The sequence below is a fragment of the Boleophthalmus pectinirostris genome, unplaced genomic scaffold (genome assembly GCF_026225935.1).
Source record: "Boleophthalmus pectinirostris isolate CB_2022bp ecotype Guang Dong unplaced genomic scaffold, ASM2622593v1 HiC_scaffold_18, whole genome shotgun sequence".
NCBI lineage: Eukaryota > Metazoa > Chordata > Actinopteri > Gobiiformes > Gobiidae > Boleophthalmus > Boleophthalmus pectinirostris.
This window is the reverse complement of record NW_026571133.1, coordinates 19,680,832-19,693,410: the sequence shown is the minus strand read 5'-3', so window position 1 is coordinate 19,693,410 and position 12,579 is coordinate 19,680,832. Positions and strand designations below refer to the sequence as shown.

At 38.0% G+C, this 12,579-nt stretch overlaps 1 protein-coding gene across 2 annotated transcripts in view; it reads left to right on the top strand.

The window, feature by feature from the left end:
• The window catches only part of ptn (pleiotrophin), a 53,645-nt gene that overhangs the window by 8,404 nt on the left and 32,662 nt on the right, over positions 1 to 12,579 (top strand). The window contains exon 1 of one of the 2 annotated variants that reach the window (XM_020926651.2): positions 9,825 to 9,925. The exons of the other annotated variant lie outside the window; for it this stretch is intronic. The gene's annotated coding sequence lies outside the window, so the exon portion shown is untranslated. Of the gene's footprint in view, positions 1 to 9,824; positions 9,926 to 12,579 lie in introns of those variants that run through there. 2 annotated transcript variants of the gene reach the window in all.

The window sequence follows — 12,579 nt, the reverse complement described above, 5'->3', positions numbered from 1 at the left end:
TGTTACCTCATGTGTTTTGTCTCATTCACATGTTTGAGTAACCATTTATTGTTAGTCTGTGTACATAAATGCTCTTTTCCACTTTGTGATGTGATTTAATAGTAATTTTCAAGTTAACAGCTACTGTTTAACTTTTGTTATGTAGAGATTGGCAATTACGCGATTAAAATATCCAGATTATTTTAGTGAAGATGTATGGAGTTTAAAAACACAGTGGGGGCGCTTCCTCTATTACCACATGACAAGGTGGAGTGTTTTTTGACAGAAGAATTCAGTCGAAATATGCAGGGTTTGTGTGGGAATGAAACAAAACATAACTCCAGTATATTTTTGAGAAAACAACATTATAACTTAGATCAGAAAATAGTGTATGGACCTTTAACAAATCACAGTTAATACAATACACAAAACAATTCAGAATGTTTGAAAAATAACTTAGTGAACAAACAAACAAACAAAAAAAAACAAAAAAACAACTACTGTAAAAATTACACTTTGGTTAAAATATAAACACAATCATCTATATTTATAAACTCATCTAACTACCATCCAGACACTGGCTGGAGAATCCTACAGCTTTTTTAGATGTGTACTGTGAAGGAGGCACAAACCGCAGTATCACATTGGACCTCAAAGTGTCACACAGGTTTTCACTACACTACTACATTGTGACTAATGCTTTTTGTCTTTAAATTCTATTCATATTGTGATGAATGTGATGCAGAGTACAGGGTCTGATGTGTCTAATGAAAAACATGTTTTTTCCATTACCCTAATTAGAAATAGGCCAATGTTGTGGTTACTATCTATTCCTTCTTGATGTTATATAGGTTGGCCACCGAAACTTTCTGTTAAGGTGGTAACTGAGTTTATAGTATTTTTTTTAAATATTATTATATATTGGAAAATGACCAAAATGGGCCCTGCATATCATCCTAAAAACATTGAGAATTTAACGGTCGTCTGCTGTGCAGAATTCAAAAAATGTGTATTGGCATCAGCTCTGAAAAAATGACATGAGTTCATGAAAGGATACAAGCATTGCATTTTACTCTAAGCTGCACCCCTTCAGGTGTCTATTTTGTGCTCCGCTGTACAAGAACCATCGTTTGTATTATTGACCTGTGGAGCTCTCTGGTTGGTCTGCAATGAGAGGTCCTTAAGACGCAGCAGGGGCTGTAATCGACCATTGATTCATGTGTTAGGGAAAAATGGGCAGCGCCAAGGCCTCTCCGTTTTGATAAAACAATGATGTATGGTAGGTTAGACCTGGGGTAACAAGCTCAGATAATTGTTTTGTTGGACTTCCTTGGTGACCATAATATAGCAGAGGCATTCAAGGTGAAGCAGTAGTGAGGGTTTGAGGCCCTTGCGACCATCACTGTTATTTCTAGCTATACTCTCCTGTTATTCACTTTAATGTTTACATGGATGTAGTTCAGGATCAGAGGGGAACTAAAGACACTTTTGGGTTAGTGTAGGCCATTAAAAAAAATTATGATTATTATAGAGAAATCTTATTTGGTGTTTTTAAGTTATGATCAATTGTGAATACATAGATATTGTATTTTTTGCATGTGGTCTTTGAGAATAGACCCTTAGGTCTGTCTGTATTACATTTTGCTTGGTTATAAAACCCAGCACTGTTGGACCTTTGGTAATAGCTGAACCAAACATTAAACATAACGCTCTGCAATGCAGTGATCATTTTCACAGTTTTTCATGGGGGCTCACCAGGACAAACTGTTCACTGCAGAAGCCCATTTAGGATGGCCACATGTGGCTTCATTAAAGATGAATGTTAATAAAAATGAGCAGAGGAGTGTAATTAACGTAAGTCTTTATACAGGTTCTTCTGTTTTTTTTTAGTTGGACCTCAATATAAATTCTGAGTTTATAAGCTTTCCCTCCATTGCCAGGAGGGCCTTTGTATAGTTCTAATATACCAACAAGTCAGTCACATTTAATCAAGATTGATTCAATCTTCTCAAACCAAGCTAATGAATTGACTTTTGGAAATCAAATACTGGAGGTAATGTGAAGCCAATCCCCAGATTTAATTAAACACATGTGCTGCTTCAGGACTCCATGTGCTGAGCTGGCTCTTATTGGGCTATAGAGGAGCATAACCTCAGACAGAGACTGTAGATGCTCTGTTGTCAGATAGACTTGTATTTACTTTAGTGTCTCCTGGATTGACAGTAAGCACCTGCAAAGGCCAGGACGAGTGCCCACTAAGCTGATGTGTGTTTACACGGTTGGTCGACTAGTAGAGAAGCCCTCAACTGGAGTAATGAGGCTGCAGTGCCTTGTGCCAATCACCTGCATTTTGTCTGTCTGTCTCAAATCATACACAAGACAGGCAAGAATCATGAGGAATCAGTCACTTCTGCATATGGTCCCTACCAGATGCTCCCATCTCCACTTTTGATTGATATGAAGAAGCTAACAGAGTAGCTCATCAGCTGCTAAAATGGAGCCCTTTTCTTTGGCCCTATACAGAGGTTGCTTGTGATAAATTGTTTTCTCATCGATTGGTGCTGTAGGCTCTACCAAACCCGAATGACTAGTGAAGTGAGACATAGAGATGTTTTATTATGGGGATATTGACTTCCATCTAAATTCACTTAAGTACCATCAGGTGGACCATCTTTGTACAAAGTGTTGTATTTAAACCATAGGCAGTGTATGTTGTATGAGATGGTGGTTTTTAGATTATGTGATGAAGTCATTCTCCCAGATGGGGAATGGGAGCGTTTTCCCTGTATTGATTATATTGTATTCTCATAAATGTTGAACCTCATCTTTTCTATTGGTGTCTCATCCCTGGAACATCATCTGAAATCCAGCAATTATACAGGATGTGGAGGAGGAGGAAAATGTAACTATTAGTTCTATTTAAAGAACACACACTAAATAATAAAAACAAGTTATATTGTTGTTTCCTCATCACAAAAATAGTTGTGTTTTTGTTTCATTCACACGTTTAACATACAAACCTTGCTTATTTAGGCTTCTCTCTAACAGAAACCACACTTTGTAGTGTCATGTGATAATACAGGAGGTTCTCCATTGTGTTTTTAAACTCCATATGCCTTCAGTAGAATCATTTGGATAATTTCAGCCCTGGAATTGCTAATCTCTACTGAACTAAAGATAAAAGGCAGCTGTTAACCTGAAAATTGGAGATGTAGATAGACTAATAATTAAAGGTTACTCAAACACGCATGAATGAAACAAAACACAAATCCAGGTTTTTGAGAAAGTAACAACATTATAACATGACTTAAAGGTCACAAGAGTCAATTTTGTTTAAAACAGGACCTTCATTTCCAAACTCATATTAGGAAATACATTTTGCTATATAGACTAAACTCAAATAGTACAGTAAATTCAACTTCAGTGTCTAAATCACAACAACGGCCTCACAATGCATTTATTAAATGTATCCTTTCATTTCAATTGACAGATAAAAGAACTGTGCGGCGCAAACAGCCCTGAGCTTGCTGCTACCGACCAGATGACAAATCAAACAGAGACGAATCCTCCCTCAGGGCTCCATCTCCATCAGGGATGCCACCGATCCCAAACATTTTTCAGTCTGCGCTAACCTGATGTTTTTCCTCTCCACTGTGGCACCATATGTGTGCTGTCATCTGCTTACATGCACACATATACATAGATATGACACATATGACACAAGAATAATTACAAGTCTAACATTTCAGTATTGCGGTAACACTATCCTGCCTTATTGCTCCATTCACAACATATTTCTATTTCTATTATAATTAACACAAAACTCTACTTTCATTTGAATTAGATGTGCTGGGTCTCTCCTCATGCCAAACTTCTTCCCTGTCATTTGTTTCAGGATCATGTCTTGTTGATTTATTTTTTTCATGGCTCTTGGTTGACACATCAGTCAGTAACCATGTTGAATTGCGTTCCCAAGAAGAAGTTACCACTTACATCTTCTGACATTTGATAACTATGGCACTTAGAGGCCTAAATATTTTTTATTTATTTACTTTATTTGAGTAGTTTATTTTTTTATTTACTCATAGAATGGAGCAAAAACTTATATTTGTGGACAAACAAAAATAAATAAATATAAATGCTACAGCTGTATCCTGCAGACTCAGAAAACATGTAGAATTGTGGAGAGATCTGTAAAAAACTGCTGACTACCTTTGCAGCCAGACAGGATTTAATTGGTCTTCCTCGCACTTCTTTGACTACAGCCCTGATTCTGTCTCATTGGAGACTGTGGAGGAGTGAGCTGGGCAAAGAGCCTCAAGTTTTGACAATTTTTCCTCACAGTTGTTGAAATCAGGGGCAAACCACAATTTCTGGTAGTCTGTTACTTTGTCACAAATCATGTACTTCATTGTAAACACTTAATATTAAAATATTGCTAAAATATTAAAGATGAATAAATATAAAGACAACATTTCTTGATGATAGAATCTACATTTATCCCAATACTCCGTGTCCATGTGGAAAACTGAATACCTGACACTCATTAGACATTTGCTCATTAAGGTTGCAAGCACGATGCCCGATATTGTATATACTGTATACTGTCCTTGGGCCAGACTCTTTGTCCACTGTGTCTGTATTAGAGTAGGCACAGAATGGCAGCCATTATATTTAGGCATATATAAGGCATGCTGTGGCAGCATGTGGCTTATATCTACCACTAAGTTTGACTTGGGAAGGCACTGGAATAATGCATCAAATTGTTGTGCATAAAATAATGCATTATAAATTCCTCAGGCCTGTATTATTTTTTGTCCATGCAATCTAATGATTCATTATCTTTCAGCCTTCATCTTTCAAATAACTACAAGCAAATTCATATAATTCTCTTTCTAATCTAATCATTTTTTAAAGAACAAGACGTTTAATAATCTTTGCTTTTGCTGTGTAGCAGAAAGACTGAAAAGCTATTAACAGGACATATGCAGTCCATAGAGGGAACACAGAATTAAGCTATTAGAGATTAATGAGTTTTTTGGGGGAGCAGATGACTGTGAGCCTGAGACTGTCGGCAACAGGGAGACGGATGGAGCCAGCGCTGTTATTCACATACGCTGTCACGCTCCAGCAACCACACTTCTACTGTTTGGGCTCTTTCTCATTAATTGTCATTCATAAATTAGCTTTGGTCAGTGTTGAAACAGGACGGAATACAATGACAAGCTAGTCATGAGCACAGTGTAACATTGTATTTGTCTGTCTCTTGTTGCATTCAAATTCAGCCCAGAAACCTCTGAAACAAAACCAAAATAAACTTCAGCACTGTATCGTATTTCCATTTGCTGTCTTCTAGCAGCTGGCAGAAAGGCTCACCTGAAACTTGTCTTTACTCCCTTGGGGGCACCGGTTTCCACATCCTCATAGCAAAGTGTCAGCCTTAAAAAATCAGTATTCATTCAACGCGAAGTGATTAGCTTGCTAATCAATAGAATTTTGCAGTTTAATTGCTGATGCTAAAAGTGTAACATTACTAATTAGCTTCAAATGAGTTTTAAATGGAGATTAAATACTGCATTAAGGACTGAATAATAAGCACAACCACATCACAAGCTACACAAGTAAACTTTGGCCTCATATTGTGCCTCTCCCGTCGCGACACTGTCAAAAAGTAGAAAAAACATTGGAAGAAAATATTCCAATCTAACTCCAGGGAATTTCTGGGATGGTCTTGGAAAAGTAAAACTCACTTTACTTTATTGGCTGGGGCATCGCCATATAAATATTAATATCCAACAAAGAGCTTATGCTTTATTAATGAAATGGGGCTTCGTGTGAAATTAAATGGGCATAATCGGATGCCATTCGACCCTTGTGTTGAATAAAAAAAGAGATATCTAAACTTCATCTAGAAATAAAGGTTAGGCTTTCATAAGAGTGTTGACCCAGGAGAGTCAAGTGTTTGTCAAGTGTTTATGTTATACTCGATAGGATGTACAACAGACCTGCAAATAAGGTTACTTTTACATAATTATAACAGTATGTGCAGCTTTTCCTCAAGTACCTTTTAGCTGTAATCTTAAAAAGGCTGCACATCAGTTTAAGCCACCACACAATCTCACAGGAGTACATATGTCAAGATGCCCTTGACAATTTTACTTGTTTGAAGTGGGATTAAACAACATGGTGCTTATTATGCTATTAATTATAGGAGTAGCAATGGTTTTATTTGTATGTTTTTCCACCATCATCTAAGTAATACTGATCAATAAGATATAATGTAGTATCTTAAATAAGACATATCATACGTCGGTCACACATAGGTCATATTTTAGTTTTTTTTTTCATTGTAAACTGCAATTTTGATCTAAAACAGCTTAATAGAAATGGGACCACTGACTTCATGTTCAAAACTACAGAACTGAGAGCAATATTGCCTCATTGTAGCATTTAATGATGTGTCTACTACTACTGGCTACTGTACATTTTTGAAATCATCATGAATGACATGTCTAAATGTTCGGATTTACTTTATGTTCGGAACTTTGGATGGGGGTAGGTAAATACTGAAATGTTCTGAGCTCTCAAGCCTCAAATGCAGGACAATACATGATTACCCAAACATGCATGTATTACTCCAAACACAACTCTAAGTCAGTGATGACGGGAACTATAAAATGCTCAAAAGGTCATATAAATCGACTTTGCATATTATGCCTCTTAACTTAATATGTTTGAGTACAGTTCTTGAATACAGAAACATGCAGTCACTTTCTCATGTTTATTCTTTTATAGATTTCCTGGAATTTATAAGTTTTTTTCCCCTCTAAATCCTGCATGTGCCTCCAGATGAAAAGACTGCCCTATGTAAAGTGTATTTACAATTGCCCAACCCTTATACAGTGTCTATATTTATGTATAAGAACTACATGGTGTGTGAGGATGTTAAAAGAAACATAGCACTATTACCCTCTGCTGTAAAATGTAATCTCAATCTCAGTGAGACATGTTGCACCGACTGAATATATAAAACAAAGAAATAGGTGGTGAAAAATGACTTCCTTGCCCTATCACCCAGGCAACTCCTTTTGTGTGTTGGCAAAGCTGATGTGGTGGTTAAAAGCAGCCTGCGTTCTTTTGGACAGCCTGATTTCATTTGGTTTCATCAGACTCTGTTGCAGACACACTCAGTCATAGCTCTGCTCCTTTCACTTACCCATGGACACGCTCTCAACCAATAGAGCTCTGCACCTCGGCACACAGTTAAACTGGGCCATCTTGGAGTTTAAACAAAGATCTTATCATTATTCTAAATTTTACTCTGGACCATTTAGGAACAAATCATACATTAACATCATTCGTGCTCAAAATATTTATATATAATTTCAATTTATAGATACTACATAACAATATAACACATATATGTTATATACTGCTTTTGTAGTGTTGCTTCATAAGTAGCATGTTTCATTCAGTCTGCTCTACACAGCTATTTGAGGAACTAAGTACAACTGATGTAGATGAATACAACTTTTGACACAAAATGAGCCAGTTCAGTCTCCCCTTCAAAGTCAGTTACACTGTAACACATTTGTTCATTATGTATAAACTCTTTCTTCATGGTTTATTAAGGCAAATTAACATTTAGTTATTATAAAATGTTACCAAATATAGTAATATTTTTAAACTGGCAACTTCTTATTATACAGCCCTTACTTACTGCCAGTATGCAGGCTTTGGGGGAGAGGGAGGAGGGCTGCAAATGGATAAAATCCATTATTAATGGCATTGAATCTAAGATGGCAGCAGTGGGATATGGGTGTATGTGATCAGTGGGGGGTATGAGTCATACTAATTACTGGCCATCACTAAAGCTGATGCACAACACCCCATCAGTGAAACGTGATGCTCCAGATACAGATAGCACTGTCACACACATTTAAAGGAGAGACAAAGGGTTATTACCAGTGGGCTGTAAGTTTAGAAAAAAATAACATGACAGAATTTACATATTTTTTTTTACTACTTTTTTACATAGTTTTTACTTTTACTACTTTGATCTATACTTGTACATTTTCTTATTGTGAATGGCCTTGTCTCTCCATAGGTCTCATCCGCAATCTGGAGACTTGATTTTCTCTGTGGAGATGGATAGGTTTAATGCTAGACTGTGGAACATTACTGTGGCAAAGCAATATCTCCATGGAGACAAGCAGGTTGCAGATCAACAGAATTGACTAGAGCACATTCTTGATGGCTCAATTGAATTCTCATTCTCATCTCATCCTAATAGCATACTTAGGCTTAGGGATACTACTTTTGAAAAACAACCATTAATGACTGATTTTGTTGGCCCTCTATCCCCGACAGCTTTTGAATATGCTCCACCTGTAAATCACCATTACAGCTCTGACAGAGCACATTGTTATCACATTCCCATTGACTCTCAATAGCACCTTCACAATGGATCCTGGCAGTGAAACAGCTTATCTAATAATAATGAACTAAAGCTACAATGAGGCATTTTGTCTCTTAGAAAAAGCTTGTGTGCCAGGCATTGAATCAATAACCCAAAACATAAAAGCTGGGCTCAGGGGTGAAATGCGGGGTTGTTTGCGTGTGTGTGTGGACCAGTGGAGCTCGTGGGCCCTCTGACATCAGTATTGTGCGTGGGTCGGCTGGACTCGCCTAATGGTACATGCTATTGATTGTGGCTGTTGTAATGTGTCCATTTTGCAGCACAGGGATAGAGCTAGTCTATAGGGTTATCAGCCATCTGCTAGTTCACTTACTGAGAGGATCCACAGGCTATTAACACAATGTATCTAAAGAAACATCAGCTCTACAGGTAGAAGGCGCCAGGCCTTGTAGCATCCAAAAGTTCAAAAAATTTACTTTTCATTTCATCATATGTTCCATTGTTCACGTTTTCTGCATGTTACAAAAAGTAAAGGCTGTTTGTTTTGGGATACAATAATAGAGACTTTTTAATGTATAATGTGTTTATTTATTTGTTTTATGTTAGATGCTTTCCCTGACACACCAATACACACTTTTCATTGCTTATTATGCACATACACTATTAAACATTGTATGCACTTCACAGTAGTCACAGAACTGACAGAGAGTGAGTCGTTTGCACACATTTTGAACAATAGCTCTGCTGCTGTGTCCCCTCTTTGTTTTCTTTTTAGTGAATTCAGCTGTATTGCAACTCCAGACAGCATAATTCAATTTAGGCATTACTTTGTAGTAGCAATTATATCAATCATAAATTGGCCCTCTTTAATCCAATATAGTCCTGCAATGGTTTATATCAAGATGACAAAGAAGAAAAACACATCTTTAAAATGTTTTTTTGTCGTTAGCAAAACAACAAGCAAAACATTGAAAACAAATACTGTGCCCAGCTGGTGTGTGTCAATACCATATTGATGGTGTGAAGGCACTTTCCATGGATCAACAACATACTTTATATAACTGTGAAGATGGACAGCCATTTCTCATACATTGGTCAGTTTGTGTTCTGTTATTCTTACTATTAAATTGTATTGGATTCTTTGTTTGGGCTAATATGTTTCTGTTTGTCCCAATAGACTCTCTGGCACTTTGACTGTGCTGCTCCCCCCGTCTTCTCCATTCGTCATCTCACATGTTGTCTCTGGTGTGAGGCTGAGTGCTAGGCAGGACGTCCCAGGAGTGACCTTGGGGGTAATGAGCTCTTGATCACGAGTCAGGAAACAGCATTGGACAGCCAACCAAAGTCTCTCCCACACTCAATACAACGCACACACTGACACGGAGGGAGTACACAGCCACTGTCTGCACAGCACACACACAAATAGTTTTGGAGAGGCTGAAGCAGAGGGGCACAAGTGCAGATGAAAAGAGCTCACAGAAACTACTTCTCCAAACTCTGATACAACTACCAGACCTCCATAATAAAGTAAGTGTTTTTCCTCCACATAATTCACATGGTAGAGATGTGGTAAGGGCACGCTTGGGTGGCCAGGTGAGCACAAACATGTCTCAAGCTTTAATTGCTGTCTAAGGGCATGGTTGGTGGTTTGACTACAAGGTTCATTTGATTGTATTTTGTGTTCATTAATGTTTATAACTTGCAATGCCAGTGGAAAAAGCATTTTCTGAGGTTCACTGTAAGAAAAACTGTACTTTCTGAAGTTGAGAAAGTTCAAAGTTTAATTTGCATTAGTACATTTGTCTTAATGCTTTGCTTTTGGTGACAGTTACAACAGCAAAAACACTTTTGTTGACATGGTCCTAATAACTTCTTAGTTGCTCTTCTCATTTAAAGCAGATTTTCCTGCAGCTGCTGATGGTAGATAATACCCATTTGAAAACATAAAAGATTATTAAGCAATGTGTAAACTTAAGCATTTAATGCATAGAGGCAGTGCAGATGGGAGGTGGCTTGTAGACATACTGTGTAAACAAGTGAAAAATCCTATTCATGAGCAGCCATAGGCAATGGGCTATGGTCTGGAATTATAAACACAAGCATTTTTCAGTAATTAGACTTCAAACGTCCATATGTTTTGTTTGTTGTTGCTATCAGCTAAATAATACAAGCCCATTTAAGTTTGTGAGTGTGGAGTGTGGTTGAAGGCCAGTGGTTCCCAGGATGTGCTGATTTGGGTCAGGCCTGACTGGAATGACAAACCCCAGGCCACCGTATTGTACCAGCGCTATACCCCAGTAGACCTGCTGCTACGTTGCCATGGCTCTGTCCCGTCCTGGTATAGCAGCCCACCGTGGTCCAAACAGTGGTCCTTTCTGTCTTATGGGCTTATGGGCATTCCTCAGTCAGACAAAGCATCCCCCGCTCATTCTCGCTCAAAATGAGGTATCCGCTCCATTTGTCCACAATCAGCGCATGGTGTGGTCCTAATGAAAGAGTCTGTGAAGATTAAACAGAGGTGGAGATGAGCTTGAGAAAGCAGCTATGGACAGGACACAATGTGTTTAGACCGGAGGGCTGCCACTAGGGCCAAACTCATGAAAACATCTTTTAAAACTTGGTGGTGCAGGCATTTTCATTATAGGATGGCCACTTGGAGCCCTTTAAGAGACATTTTACACATTCTGCCCTTTTCTCTTGTTAAACACTTACCCCACAGACTCTACCACGTGATCACCTCTATATGTCACGGCCAAGCACAAAGCTAGTTCATTTCCCAGTGTGTCCTCAGTTCTTTAAGGCAGAGCGGAGCAATAAGGCAGAGAATTGACCTGTTAGGGGTGCAGCTCCAAGGGGGGAGGGACGTGTGCGTGAATAGACCCATTCCTGGTCTGTAGGACACAGGGAAGCAGCAGAGAAAGAAGGGCTAGGGGGATGACATCAGTGCGGCTCTCATTGAGTGGCCGGTTTATTCTTGTGGGCTACGCACTGACCCCTCATATGTGGAGTGAACAGAATCAGTGGGGCTGGGGTCCAGGGGGTCCTAAAGAAAGGAGAACAATGGAAGGGAAAATAGAGAAAGGAATGCCAGGAAATATGCCTTGAAGAAAATATTGCACCGTCTAAATGTCATAACGGCTATAAAAATGTATTTATTGGCCTGTTGAAAAGATTTACCAAGACATGCTCTTTAGATCAGCCATTCCCATTGTCTGCAGTGCTGTGATCCCCTTATTGATTGAAACATTCCCCTGGGCCCCCAGATAATTATTCACATTCAATTCAAAAGATTGTGCAGTAATACTGATTTAAGGAATATATTTTATTTAATGTGTTTGAAGCTTTTATAAGAAGAAAAAAGAGGAAGAAAATCAATACAGATTTTAAAAAAGTTTACTGAAAAATCCAAAAATAACATAAAATACTACCTTGTACCACATCCGAACCCACAGGCCAAAACAGACAAATAAACCATTACAGCATAAAATTATAATTATTCAATAAAATGACAGACTTGTATAAAAACATTGCTTTTGCTGCATCAGTGTAAACAGGTCCTCTCCTCATTCTACACAGTCCATGTACAAATACCAAGTGATAATGCAGATGTGAACATGCTACCAATTCCATTGCAGGAAAGGCAAAACAATACAGAACCAAAAACCAAACCATGCTAAGTCAACAACTGGAACATGTTTGTCCTTTGCTCTCACTGTGAGAGAAACCCATGGATGGATCACGTATGACCTAGTACATCAGCATTTGTGTATTGTGCAGATATGTTTTTTCTAATTATTACTTGGTTTGTTGGGATAATATCTGTGGTAAATATATTTTTAATAAAATCTTAAAATATAATGATATGAACTAGGTTTTACAGAAATTAACAGTATTTTTTATATGCACTTTAAAATGTTTTTGATCACACTGTATCTCTCTGCTTCTAGTTTCCCAACTCTCCAAAGGTGCTTGTTTATTTATTTATTTTTTTCTTGCTCACATATTCTGTGTGTGAAAAAGTATCCTCTCTGATCGTCTGACTGATGGCCTGATGTGATGTTTCATATAGTGGCTCAGTTAATGATATCCTGAGGCTTTGCGGTTGAAAATCAGTGCTCTCATTAGTGTCCCCTTCAGTCACACAGCCACCCACACACATGCACACACACAAACACACACGT